The sequence below is a fragment of the Symphalangus syndactylus genome, chromosome 4, assembly GCF_028878055.3.
Source record: "Symphalangus syndactylus isolate Jambi chromosome 4, NHGRI_mSymSyn1-v2.1_pri, whole genome shotgun sequence".
NCBI lineage: Eukaryota > Metazoa > Chordata > Mammalia > Primates > Hylobatidae > Symphalangus > Symphalangus syndactylus.
Window position 1 is genome coordinate 78774990 of NC_072426.2, and position 14816 is coordinate 78789805.

Consider the following 14816-nt stretch of genomic DNA (forward strand, 5'->3'; position numbering starts at 1 on the left):
GCTGAGGTGGGCAGATCACGAGGTCAGGAGATGGAGACCATCCTGGCCAACATGGTGAAACCCCGTCTGTACTAAAATACAAAAAATTTGCTGGGCGTGATGGTGCGCTCCTGTAGTCCCAGCTACTCGGGAGGCTGAGACAGTAGAATTGCTTGAACCCGGGAAGCGGAGGTTGCACTGAGCCAAGATGGCGCCACTGCACTCCAGCCTGGCAACAGAGCGAGATTCCATCTTAAAATAAAATAAAATAAAGTAAAATAAAATGTAATGGACAAAAACATATTGTACACTATTCGTTGAAAAATCACAGCACACTTTCTATATAAGAGATGCTGGATCTCTTGTATCACCAGTTTTACTGAATCTCATAGAGGATCTACTGTCCATTATACAGACAATAAAAAAATAATAAAGGTTGGGAAGTCAAATTGTCATTTTGCGTGCCCGACGATTTGATTATCTGTACAAGCAAAAGTAAATGTTACACAGAAGTGATTCAAATTACTAAAAAAAGTTAGTTTAGTGAGGTGGTTGGCTGTAAGAACAATACATAATATCAGTTGTGTGTTATTTATACACCACGAAACAGGTATATAAGAAACAATTTTCTTGAGAGTTATATGAGATATAATTCACATACTGTACTCTTCACCAATTTTACGTGTATAAATCAAACATTGTTAGTGTATTTGCAGGATTGTGCAACATTCCTGACAATCTTTTTTACTTTTTTTGAGATGGAGTCTCGCTGTGTCACCCACACTGGAGTGCAGTGGCAGGGTCTTGGCTTACCGCAACCTCTGCCTCTCTGGTTCAAGCCAATTCTCCTGCCTCAGCCTCCTGAGTAGCTGGGATTACACAGCCTCCTGAATAGTTGGGATTACAGGCTCATGCCACCACACCTGGCTGTTTTTATATTTTCCCCATGTTGGCCAGGCTGGTCTCAAACTCCTGACTTCAGGTTACCCAGGTACCTCAGCCTCCCAAAGTGCTGAGATTACAGGCGTGAACCACCGCACCCGGCCGACAGTTGTTTTTTTGAGACAGAATCTTGCTCTGTTGCTCAGGCTGGAGTACAGTGGTGCGATCTTGGCTCACTGCAACTTTCACCTCCCAGGTTCAAGCGATTCTCCTGCCTCAGCCTCCTGAGTAGCTGGGATTGCAGGTGTGTACCACTACGCCCAGCTATTTTTTTGTATTTTTAGTAGAGAAGGGGTTTCACCATGTTGGCCAGGCTGGTCTGCAGCTCCTGACCTCAAGTGATGTGCCTGCATAGGCCTCCCAAAATGCTGGGATTATAGGCGTGAGGCACTGCACCCAGCTGACAATGTTTCTTTCTTTCTTTTTTTTTTTTTTTTTTGAGACGGAGTCTTGCTCTGTCGCCCAGGCTGGAGTGCAGTGGCGTGATCTTGGCTTACTGCAACCTCTGCCTCCTGGGTTCACGCCATTCTCCTGCCTCAGCCTCCCGAGTAGCTGGGACTACAGGTGCCCGCCACCACACCCGGCTAATTTTTTTCTATTTTCAGTAGAGACGGGGTTTCACCATGTTAGCCAGTATGGTCTCGAACTCCTGACCTTGTGATCCTCCTGTCTCGGCCTCCCAAAGTGCTGGGATTACAGGCGTGAGCCACCGTGCCCGGCCAACGATGTTTCTTAGAACATTGTCATCATCCCTGAAACAAAGCCAATATCTGTTAGCAATTGCTTTCTCTTTCCCCTTTCCTGTAGCCCTTGGCAACCAAAATTGAATTTTCTGCTGTGTGGATTTGCCTAATCTGGATGTTTCATAAAAATGGAACTGTATGTGACCTTTTCTGCCTGGCTTCTTTTTCTTAGCATAACATATTCAAGGTTCATCCATGTTGTAGCATGTATCAATATTTCACTTGTTTTTTAATGGCCATATAACATGGTGTATCGATATACTGCATTTTATGTATCCATTTGTCAGTGGGTGGACATTTGGTTTTAGTTGTACTTCTTGACTATTATGAATAATTCTGCTGTAATTGTTCATGTATAAGTTTTCACATGGACTTGTATTTTCAGTCATTTCAGATAGATATCTAGAAGTAGAATGCTGGTTATATGGTGACTCTGTGTTTAACTTTCTTGGGAACTGCCTGATTATTTCTCATAGCAGCCACAATACTTTACAATCCTGCCAGCAATGCATGAACTTTCCAGTTTTTCTAGTTTGCCAACATTTTTCATTAGTATTAATATTTATTATACCAATCCAGTAGTTGTAAAGAGGTATCTCATTGTGGTTTTTTGCATTTCCCAATGGCTAATGATGTTGAACTTTTTTTTGTTTGTTTGTTTTTGAGATAGAGTCTCGCTCTGTTGCCCAGGCTGGAGGGCAGTGGTGGGATCTTGGCTCACTGCACCCTCTGTCTCCTGGGTCCAAGCAGTTCTCTACCTCAGCCTCCTGAGTAGCTGGGATTACAGGCGCCCACCACCACACCAGGCTAATTTTTGTATTTTTGGTAGAGATGGGGTTTCACCATCTTGGCCAGGCTGGACTTGAACTCCTGATCTCATGATCCACCCGCCTCAGCCTCCCAAAGTGCTGGGATTACAGGCGTGAGCCGCTGCTCCCGGCCTGATGTTAAACATTTTTTATGCACTTGTTGGCTATTTATGTATCTCCTTTGTCGATTTAAAACATTCACTTTATTTCATGACTTACAGAAAAATTGGGGAGATAGTAGAGAGAATTGCCATTTACCCAGTTTCTGCTGTTGTTAACGTATTGGGATGGTATGTTTGCAACAGCTGTTGAACCAACATTGGTACATGATTATTGACTAAAGTCCATATTTTTATTTAGGGTCTGCTGATTTTACCTAATGTCCTTCTTTGTTCCAGGATCCCTTCCAGGGCACCATATTACATTTAGTTTTCATGTCTCTTTAGGCTCCTCTTGGCTATGGTGGTTTCCCAGACTTTCCTTGTTTTGGATGACCTTGACAGTTTAGAGGAGTCCTGGTGAGGTATATATAAATTCCATTTATTGGAATGTGTCTGATGTTTTTCTCAAGATAAGACTGGGATTATAGGTTTTGGGGAAAAAGCCCACAGTGGTAAAGTACCTTTTTTGTCACATTATATCAAGCATGCTTACTGTCACCATGTTTTATGACTGTTGATGTTGGCCTTAAATGTCTTGGCAAACAGAGTTTGTCCACTATAAAGTTACATCTTTTTCGTATTTTCCATATTGTACACATTAGAACAATGTTACTCTGCACAACTCACACGTAAGAAGTGGAGATTTATGAATTTTCTTGCTGTTGTTTTTTAGAGCACTTTCTTTCTGTCACTACAAGATGGTCCAGGCTCATCTTGTATATTTCCTTTCTAAAATCAGCCATCATTTCTTCAGGTAATCCTGGTTCCTTTTATTTGAAAATGGTATTAGAAACCAAGATAGGGGCTAATGGTGTGCTTGCAGCAGTAGGGCGTGGCCATCTCAGCTGACAGAACAGGGAAATACACATGTGTATAAACCATGTAATATACTTACTTATAAATAGTTCTACATGTAACCATCTGTATCTCTCTTAAGCTAAACATATGTTTATACTTATACCTTCAATTCTTCATTACCACATGGATCACTCTAGCTTTCTTCCCTTGCTTCCCTGTAAATTACCATACCCAACAGTAAGAAATCTGGCTCTAACCATGCATCATCCATTTATTTTCTTTTTTTTTTTTTTTTTTTTTTTGAGACAGAGTCTTGCTCTGTCACCCAGATTGGAGGGCAGTGGTATGATCTCAGCTCAGGGCAACCTCCACCTCCTGGGTTCAAGTATTTCTCCTGCTTCAGCTTCTCAAGTAGCTGGTGCTATAGGTGTGTACCACAATGCCCAGCCAATTTTTGTGTTTTTAGAAGAGATGGGGTTTTGCCATGTCGGACAGGCTGGTCTCGAACTCCTGACCTTAGGTGATCCACCTGCCTCGGCCTCCCAAAGTGCTGGGATTAAAGTTGTGAGCCACCGTGCCTGGCCTTCCATTTAGTTTCATTATTCTTTACCTGTATACATGTATGGCACTGTCAGAATTGTTAATCATGCCTATGTGGAAAATAATTTTATAATTTTATCAACTAAAATACAGTACTTATGTGCAGATTTTCCTTTAGTCTCACAGACTTCTATCTCTTTCCAAAGTAATTAAGGTCAGGACTTCCTCCTGCATTGAAGGGGGTCCTTCATTGATACTATTTTTTGCATTTGTAATGCAATTAGATGTTTTGGTACAGGATGCCTTTATTCCTGGCTCCTCCTGAACCCATGACTTCAGTGAAATGGGTAATTCCTTGAAATACACAAACTACCAAGAGCTACACAGAAGAAATAAACCATTCAAACAGACCAATATCAGTTAAAGAAATTGAATCCATAAAGCTTTCGTAAAAGAAAAGAAAAAAAAGAAAGAAAATAAATTATCAGACTCTTTTTGGTTTCATTGGTGATTTCTGTGCAACATTTAAGGAAGAAATAAATATACCAGTTCTCTACAGTGTCTTTCAGAAAAGAGATGCAAAGGGAACCTTCTGAACACTTTTTAAAAAGGCTGTTTTTTCTCTAATCCTAAAAGCATATGAAGACCTTGCAAAGAAGAAAAACCACACACTAATATCCCTCATAAATATAGATGCAAAAATCCAAATGGAATCCAACATTGTATGAAAATAATTGGATGCTGTGACCACTCAAGGCTGGTCAGAGTTTGAAAATCAATTAATGTGGCCAGGTGCGTTGGCTTATGCCTGTAATCCTAGCACTTTGGGATGCTGACGCAGATGGATTACCTGATGTCAGGAGTTTGAGACTAGCCTGGCCAACATGGTAAAACCCTGTCTCTACTAAAAATACTAAATAAGCTGGGCGTGGTGGAGCGTGCCTGTAATCCCAGCTCCTCTGAAGGCTGAGGCAGGAGAATCACTTAGAACCTGGAACGCAGAGGTTGCAGTGAGCTGAGATTGTGCCATTGCACTTCAGCCTGGGTGACAGAGCAAGACTCTGTCTCAAAAAAAAAAAGAAAAATAAATCAATTTCTGTAACCCGCCACATCAACAGGCTACAGAAGAAAACCATATCATGTCAATTGATGGACAAGAGGCATTTGATAAAATCCAACACTCATTCATGATAAAACCGAGCAAACTAGAAATAGAGAGGAACTTCCTCAACTTGATAAAAAAAAAAAATCTACAAGAAACCTACTGCTAAGATCATACTTAGTGGTGAGACACTGGATACTTTCTCCCTAAGATAAGGAAACAAGATGTCTTGTCTCTTCACTCTTACTCAGCATCTCATTGGAAATTGTAGGTAATGCCATAAGACAACAAAATAAGAGGCATATAGATGGGAAAGGAAGAAATAAAACTTTCTTTGTTCGTACAGGCATGATTGCCTAAGGAGAAAATTCTAAAGAACTCCCAAAACTATTAAGTCTTTATAGCAAAGTTGGAGGATAGAAGCTTAATATAGAAAAATCAATTCCTTTTTTCATTATGTAGTTGTGTTATTTGTCCTTTTATTGTTGAGTTCTAAGAGTTTTTTCCATATTCTGTGTAGCAGTCCCTAATTACATACATTATTAGCTAATATTTTTCTCCCATTTGTGGGTTGTCATTTTATTGTCTTTACTTTGTTCTTGGTAGCAAAAGAGTTTTTCATTCCATGAAGTCTAATTTGTTTTTTCTTTTGTTGCTTATATTTTTGGTACTTTATGTAAAAGGGCTTTGTCTATCCCCAGGGCATGAAGATCCACTCCTGTATTTTCTTTAAGTAATGGCTTTTAAATGTAGACCTGTGATCCATTATCAATTAGTTTTTGTATATGGTGTGAGGAAAGGAATACTTTTGATTTTTTGGAAACAAATATTCAGTTGTCTCAGCATCATTTCTTGAAAAGGTGATTTTTCTTTTTTTTTTTTTTTCTTTTTTCTTTTTTTTTTTGAGAGGGAGTCTCACTCTGTCACCCAGGCTGGAGGGCAGTGGCGCGATCTTGGCTCACTGCAACCTCCGCCCCCTGGGTTCAAGCAAGTCTCCTGCCTCAGCCTCCCGAGTAGCTGGGATTACAGGCATGCGCCACCATGCTTGACTAATTTTTTTGTATTTTTAGTAGAGACGGAGTTTCACCATATTGGCCAGGCTGGTCTCGAACTCCTGACCTTGTGATCTGCCTGCCTCAGCCTCCCAAAGTGCTAGGATCACAGGCATGAACTACTGCACCCAGCCAAAAAGGTGATTTTTCAGCATTAAATTGTCTTGGCATCATTGTTGAAAATTAACTGAACATCATATATAGTAGTGTTTATGAACTCTCAATTTTATTTCATATGTTTACCTCTATGCCAGTATCATACCATCTTGATTATTATGATTTTGTAGCAAATTTTCAAATTGAGAAGTGTATGTCTTCTAACTTTCTACTTCTTTTTTTAGATTGTTTTGATTGTATTCAGTTCTCTAAATTTCCACATGAAATTTTAGACCAGGTTGTTAGTTTCCCCAAAAAGGCAGATGGGACTTTGGTAGGGATTGTGTTGAATTTAGGTATTAATTTGGCAGTTATTGCCATCTTAACCATATGAATGCTATTCAGTGCCTTTCCATTTATTTAGGCTGCCTTTGATTTCTTACATCATTGTTTTGTGGTTTTCAGCCTATAAGCTCTGTATTTCCTTGATTAAAGTTATAAGTATTTTATTCTTTTTGATGCTATTGAAAATGGAATTTACTTATCTATTTACTAATTTGAGACAGAGTTTTGCTCTTACTGCCCAGGGTAGAGTGCAATGGCGCGATCTCGGCTCACTGCGTCTCAGCCTCCCAAGTAGCTGGGACTACAGGCACATGCCACCACGCCTGGCTAACTTTTTTGTATTTTTAGTAGAGATGAGGTTTCACCATGTTGGCTGGGCTGGTCTCAACCTCCTGATGTCAGGTGATCCACCCACCTCGGCATCCCAAAGTGCTGGGATTACAGGCTTGAGCCATTATGCCCGGCCAGAATTCTTTGTAAATTTTCATTTATGATTTGTTTGTTGTTAGTGAACTTGCACCCTGCAACATTGTTGAACTCTTTTATTAGTTTTAATAGTGTTTCAGCAGATTCTTTAAGATTTTCTATGTGCATGAGCAGTCAACTGCAAATACAGATAGTTTCACTTTTTTTTTTCCAATCTGAATTCCCCTTCCCCTTGCTTTTCTTGACTAGAATCTCCTGTGATGTGTAACCAGCAGGAGGACATTCTTGTCTTCTTTTTGTTCTTAGAGTGAAATCACTGTACCTTTCATTATTTAGTATAATGTTGGTGGTGGACTTTTGTAGATGCCTTTAATCAGGCTGAGGAAGTTTAACTCTATTCCTGGTTTGCTGATTGTTTTTATAGAGAAGGTGGATATTGGATTGTGTTAAATGCTTTTTCTCTGTATACTGAGATGATCACGTGGTTATTGTTTCTTTTCTACTTACGTGGTGTATTAATTGATTTTCAAATGATAAACCAAACTTTCATTACTAGGATAAATCCCACTTGATCATTGTATGTAATCCTTTTTATATACTACTGGATGAAATTTGCTAGTATTTTGTTGAGGATTTACAGGTCTGTAATCATGACACATGGATCTGTATTTTTTTTCATGTTTGATTTTGGTACCAGGGTAGTATTGGGATCATAGAATGAGCTGGCAAGTGTTTCTTCTTATTTTCTTGGAGTTTTTGAGTAATCGATAATTCTTTTTAAATGTTTGATAAAATTCTCCAGTGAACCCATATGGACCTGGGTTTTGTTTTTGTAATAGGAAGTTTTCTTGTCTGTTTTTTTGTCTTTTTTTGAGACAGGGCCTCACTATATTGCCCAGGCTGGAGTGCAGTGGTGCAGTCATGGCTCACTGCAGCCTGACTTCCCAGGCTCAGGCAATTTTCCCACCTCCGACTCCCAAGTAGCTGGGACTACAGGCATATGCCAGCACACCCAGCTAATTGTTTGTATTTTTTTGTAGAGATGGGGTTTCACCATGTTCCTGGGCTGGTCGCAAACTCCTGAGTTCAAGTGATCCACCTGTCTTGGCCTCCCAAAGTGGTAGGATTACAGGCATGAGCCACTGCATCCCACCCGTAATGGGGAGATTTAAATTTACAACTTTAGTCTGTTTACTTGTATAGGTCTTTTCAAATTTTTCTTTTTCTTCTTGAGTTGATTTTAGTTGTTTTTGTTTTATGGATTTTTCCATTTTGTTGAAGTTAAATAATTTGTTGGCATATGTTGTTCATACCATTCTTCGTAATTATTTTTATTTCTGTAAGAGTACTAGTAATACATCTTTAATCCCTCCTTTTAGTAATTTGAATCTTCTCTCTCTCTCTCTCTTTTTTTTTTTTTACAATGTCAGTCTAGTTAGAGGTTTGTATATTTTGTTGATCTTTCCAGGAATCAGCTATTGTTTTTCTGTTCTCTAGTTCATTAATTTTTACTCTATAATCTTTCTGCTTTCCTGCCTTCTGCTTGGTTTGAGTTAGTATTGCTGCTCCTGTCCAAGTGTTTTAAGGTGGAAAATTAGTTTATTGATTTGAGATCTTTTTAAATATGGTTGTTACAGCTACAAATCTCTAAGGATTGCTTTATCTGTGTTCCGTAAGTTTGAGTATGTCTTCATTTTTATATCAAAGCGTTTTTTCTAATTTCACTTCTTACTGCTTCTTTAACTCTTTTTTTTTAACTTCAGAATGTGTTATATAATTTGTGCATGTTTGTTCATTCTAAAAATTCCTTTGTCTTACTGATTTGTAATTTCGACTGTGGTCAGAGAATCATTTTAAATTTATTCTGGGGAATGTTTCATGTGTACTTTTGAAGAATACCTGCTCCACTGTTTTCGAGTGGAATGTTCTGTCTATATCTCTTAGATCTGATTGCTTTACAGCGTCATCTATATCTTCTGTTTCCATGTTTATTGCGTGCTCAGTTGTCCTAACCATTATTCAAAATGGGGTATTACATTTTGCAATAAGTATTGTAAACTTGTATATTTTTTTCTTTTAATTCTGTCAGTTGTTGCTACACATACTTTGAGGCTCTGTTAGTAGTACATATGCTTAGAACTGTTATGTCTCCTTTATTGATTGACCCTTTTATTGTTATATTAATAAAATTCCCCTCTTTATCCTTAGTAAAATTTTTGTATTAAAGTGTATTTTGTGTGATATTAGGATAGCTACTCCAGCCTTATAGGTGCCATGTGCCAGATATATCTTTTTCTGTTTTCAAATTTTCAACCTGTTTGTATCTATCTCTTATAGACAGCACATGTTTGGATTTTCACACTTTCAACAACCTGAGAATTGTTGCTTTTTGATTGGATTTTCAAATCATTCCCTTTTTCCTGTTGTTATTGCTATACAGATGGTTCCTGACTTAAAATGGTTTGACTTATGATTTTTTAACTTTTCAATGGGTTTATTGGGTTGAAACTCCTTTGTATTTTCAGAATTTACAAAGGTTCAACTTACTATTTTTTCTATCTTTACTTGAATGTATTCCCATTTTAAGTGGAAAAACAATATTTTGTTTTGATAATTTGACTATTATCAGGATGTAACTGTAGTTGGTTTTACCTCTGCCATTTTTGTTTTCGGTCTCCTGCTTTTTTGGTACTCTATTCCTTTTACTTTTGCTTTCTTTTACATGACATGAATATATTTTATTTTATTATTTTTATAGGTTTCGAGGGTACAAGTGCAGTTTTGTTACCCAGACGTAGCCCATAGAGGTGAAGTCTGGGCTTTTAGTGTGGCCATCAGCAGAATAGCACCAAGTAATTTCTTATCCTTCACCTTCCCCCCCACCCCTCCAAGTCTCCAGTGTCTCTCATTCCACTCTCTATTTTTATGTGTACACAACATGAGATGAATATATTTTAGTATAACATTTTAATTTTTAAAATTACTATGTCCCTTTGAAAATTTATTTACCTAGTGGTTGCTCTAGAACTTACCTAATAAGTCTTACCTTATCAAAATCTACTTCAGATTTCTACTACCTTAACTCTGGTAAAATACAGAAACGTTACTTATATATATCTCTATTTCCTCTTCTCCATTTGTTATTTTTATGTATATTACATATATATTTAAAACCCAACAATACGTTGTTATACAGGCTGAGCATCCCAAATCCAAAAATCTCAAATGCTCCAAAATCTGAAACTGAGTGCCAACATGCTCAACATGCTCAAAGGAAATGCTTGTTGGAGCATTTCAGATTTTAGATTTCTGGATTTGAGAAGCTCAACCAGTAAGTATAATGTAAACATTCTAAAATTTGGAAAAAATCTAAAGTGAGAAACACTTTTGATGCCAAGCATTTCAGATAAGGGATACTCAACCTGTGATTGTTACTTTATGTCGTTTGATGGCTTTTTTTTTTTTTTACTTTAAGTTCTGTGATACATATGCAGAATGTGGAGGTTTTTACATAGGTATATGTGTTCCATGGTGGTTGACCCATCCTCTTAAGTTTCCTCCCCTCGCCCCCACCCCTCAACAAGCCCCAGTGTGTGTTGTTCCCCTCCCTGCGTTCATGTGTTGATGTCTTTTGAAGAAGCTGAAAGATAGGAAGTATCTATTGGTAAAGTTTGTTATACTAACCTTCTTATTCATCATTTCTGCTTCAATTCATTTGTTTGTGTGGATTCAGAGTTACCATCTAGTGTAATTTCCTTACTCTGGCACAGATTTGTTCCTCTGTCTTTTTTTTTCCCCCCTGAGGTGGAGTCTTGCTTTGTTGGCCAGGCTGGAGTGCAGTGGCACGATCTGAGCTCACTGTAACCTCCCGCCTCCTGGGTTCAAGCAGTTCTCCTGTCTCAGCCTCCCGAGTAGCTGGGATTACAGGCATGTGCCACCACAGCTAATTTTTGTGTTTTTAGTAGAGACGGGGTTTTGCTGTGTTAGCCAGGCTGGTCTCGAACTCCTGACCACAGGTGATCTGCCTGCTTTGGCCTCCCAAAGTGCTGGGATTACAGGCGTGAGCCACCACACCCAGCCGCTCTATTTTTTTTGCTTTATTCTTTTTTTTTTTTTTTTTGCTTTATTTGTTTCCTTGTTTATCAATGTATTTTTTTTTTTTTTTTTGAAACAGGGTCTCTCTGAGTCATTGAGGCTGGAGTGCAGTGGTAGGATCGCAGCTCACTGCAGCCTCAACTTCCTGGGCTCAAACAATACTCCCACCTCAGCCTCCTGAATAGCTGAGACTATAGGTGTGCACCACTATGCCTGGCTAATTAAACAAATTTTTTTTTAGAGATAGGGTCTCAGTATGTTGCCTAAGCTGATCTTGAAATCCTGGGCTTCAGTGATTCTCCTGCTTCAGCCTCCCAAAGTGTTGGGATTACTGGCATGAGCCACCATGCCTGGCCTGTCTTATTGTTAAATATATTGCATTTTTATATGTTATAGGTCCAACAATACAGTTATAAACATTGACTTATACATACTTGCTTATTAAATTGGGTAGGAAAAGAAAGGAGAAAAAATGTGCCTTTTTTACTCTCTTGTATCATTGCCTTTACCCACAGTAATTGTGGATTTGAACTAGTGTTTGGAATCAGTTGTTTTCACCCTAAAGAACTTCTTTTCTTTCTTTTATGGTTAGTGTACTGGCAATGGATTCTCAAGTTTTTTGATTTCTATTTGTTTTTTAATTTGAGAATTTTTAATTTTCACCCTCTGTTTTGCAAATAGTTCAACTATTTTAGGTGACAGGTTATTAAAAAAGCTGGAAACCATCATTCTCAGCAAACTATCGCAAGGACAAAAAACCAAACACCACATGTTCTCACTCATAGGTGGGAATTGAACAATGAGAACACATGGACACAGGAAGGGGACATCACACACCGGGGACTGTTGTAGGGTGGGGGGAGAGGGGAGGGATAGCATTAGGAGATATACCTAATGCTAAATGACAAGTTAATGGGTACAGCACACCAACATGGCACATGTATACATATGTAACAAACCTGCACATTGTGCACATGTACCCTAAAACTTAAAAGTATAATAATAATAAAATAAAAAGAAAAAATAGCTGTGTGACCTCAGGTCAAATTCTGTAAGCCTTAGCTTCTTCATTTGACAACTGGGAACACAATATTTTCCCCACCTCCCCCCACAACTCCACTAGTATTGTGGTGAAGATTAAAGAAATAATTTTCCTGTATGAATAAAAGGTATTTCATTGCAAAAAAAAATTTTTTTTTCAGTACACTGAATATGTCATCCTGCCTCCTTCTGGCCTCTACTATCTCTGATGAGAAGCCATATGTTAATCTTAGGACATTCCCTTCATGTGAGGAGTTGTATTTCTCTTGATGCTTTCAAGATGTTCTCTTCGTCAACAGATTTGCAAGTTTTTGGCCTCTTTTTTTTTTGTTTGTTTAATGCAACACTTCATGAACTTGTGTGTCATTCTTGTGTAGCTGCTGTGCTAATCTTCTTGATATTGTTTCAGTTTTAGTATATGTGTTGCAAAGTGAGCATAGCCATTCATTTGTTTGAATATTTTTTCTGCTACTTGATATTTCTCCACTCCTCTGGTACTTCTGTTATGAATATATTGGTGTAGTTAATGGGGTTCCTCATTTTTTTGAAGGTTTCTTCATTTTTCATCACTCTTACTTCTGTCTGTTTTTTAGATTACTTAATCTCTATTGATCCATCTTTAAGTTTACTGATTATTTTGCCAGCTACAACCTTTCTTTTCTTTTCTTTTTTTTTTTTTGAGATGGAGTTTTTCTCTTGTTACCCAGGCTGGAGTGCAATGGCACTATCTCAGCTCACTGCAACCTCCGCCTCCCGGGTTCAAGCGATTCTCTTGCCTCAACCTCCAAAGTAGCTGCGATTACAGGTGCATGCGCTCCCATACTCAGCATTTTTTTTTGTATTTTTGGTAGAGACAGGGTTTCACCATATTGGTCAGGCTGGTCTTGAACTCCTGACCTCAGATGATTCGCCTGCCTTGGCCTCCCAAAGTGCTGGGATTTCAGGCATGAGCCACCCTGCCTGGCCCAATCTTTTGTTGAGTCATTCTGGTGAGTTTTCCATTGCAGTTATAATTTTTGAATCCAGAATTTTCATTGTATTCTTTTCTGTCTTCTTATTGATATTTTCTGTTTGATGAGGCATCATCATACCTCCCTTTTCTAAGTAGTGTTTCCTTATGAACATATTTATTTTTATTTTTTATTTTGATACAGTCTCGCTCTGTCACCCAGGCTGGAGTTCAGAGGCATGATCTCAGCTCACTGCAACCTCCGCCTCCCAGGTTCAACTCATTCTCTTGCCTCAGCCTCTAGAGTAGCTGGGATTACAAGTGCCTGCCACCACACCCAGCTAATTTTTGTGTTTTTAGTAGAGACGGGGTTACACCATGTTGCCCAGGTTGATCTTGAACTCCTGACCTCAGGTGACCCACCTGCCTCGACCTCCCAAAGTACTGGGATTACAGGTGTGAGCCACCGCATCCGGCCCGAACATATTTATAATAGCTGCTTTGAGGTCAGCTAAGTCTGATAGCTGGATCTTCTCAAGGGCAGTTGCTGTTGCCTGTCGTTTTTCCTGTATATAGGTGACAGTCTCCTGTTTCTTTGAATGTCTTGTAATTTTTTTGTTGAAGTATAGACATTTTAGAGAATACTTTGTGCTTCCTCTAGATACTGGTTCCTCTATTCTCTCTAGGGCTTGTTTATTTATTTAGGTGACTTGACTGTACTATTTGAGAGAAGCTTTTTCACTCCCATTGGGTTCTCACTGATGTTGCTTGTCAGAGGGCTCCACCTTGGAAATGCACACTATCTTTAGGATGGCAGTGGTGTTAACAGTGCTCTCTTTGAGTGTCTCTTTCTGTGATTGCTGTGTTAGCCTGTCTGCCTCTGTTGCTGTTACGCTTTGCTGATAGCCGTTACTGATTGCTGACGTATTGCTCTATTGTTTTCAACACTGTCCTGGACTATATGTTGCCCTTAGTTTGCTCTTGTTAAATTTGGGTTCCTTCTAGAGGGTTGTCTTTGAGGCTTTGAGTTTGCTTTTTATGTTGCCATTCTGAAAGTCACCTCCTAGAAAACATAAATTTAAAAATCGTTACTGTAGAAAATCTGTGTATGTATTTGTATAAGTGTTTCTGGTAGATAGGAACACATCTAATTGCCCTGGATGTCTCTTCTTAGCCATCTCTTTCCCTTGCTCTCTCCAGTAAACTTTCAGTTGGTCTGTGGTTTAGCTTATTGCTGTCATAGAACTGCCACCCTCTTCTTAATTGGTTGTCATTGAATTTCCATTCTTTTTGAGGGTGACCTTAGGCTTGCACTCACCCACACTCTGTTCTGAACAAAGTGAGTTTTCTGGAGGAGAGTTTTGGAACTCTCTGTCCTTACAGCTGGCCCTAGGTGAGAGTCCTGCTCCATTATTCGGGATCTGGAGGCTACAGCAGTGTTTTGCTTTTCTCTGGGTGGGTGATACTGTGCTTTATGATCAGGGATCTGGATTGGGGCAGTAGTGTCTGGTCTTCTTGGTTTCTTTTGGAATCTCTTCTCAATGAGCTAGGTGGACATTGTACTCCAGTATTCTCAGACTGCCATTACTGGGCTGGATATTTTAATTGGGGTGGTGGAGGAGGCTGGCTCAAGGCCTTTTGGCAGTTCTTTCCTAGAACCTGAAGCTGTGGGGGTTGAGGAGTGCTGGTGGCTTGCAGGAGATAGATGCGCACAGAGAGAGGTCTGGAGATCTGTAAA

General features: G+C 39.1%; 1 protein-coding gene and 1 non-coding gene across 9 annotated transcripts in view; one reads left to right on the top strand and one right to left on the bottom strand.

Moving 5' to 3' along the window:
- Positions 1-14816, top strand: part of LOC129480814 (zinc finger protein 33A) — a 51335-nt gene that overhangs the window by 22104 nt on the left and 14415 nt on the right. The gene's annotated exons all lie outside the window — the stretch shown is intronic.
- On the bottom strand, positions 12462-12567 carry LOC129481411 (U6 spliceosomal RNA). The gene has a single exon (XR_008657412.1). It is a non-coding gene; the product is annotated as a U6 spliceosomal RNA (small nuclear RNA).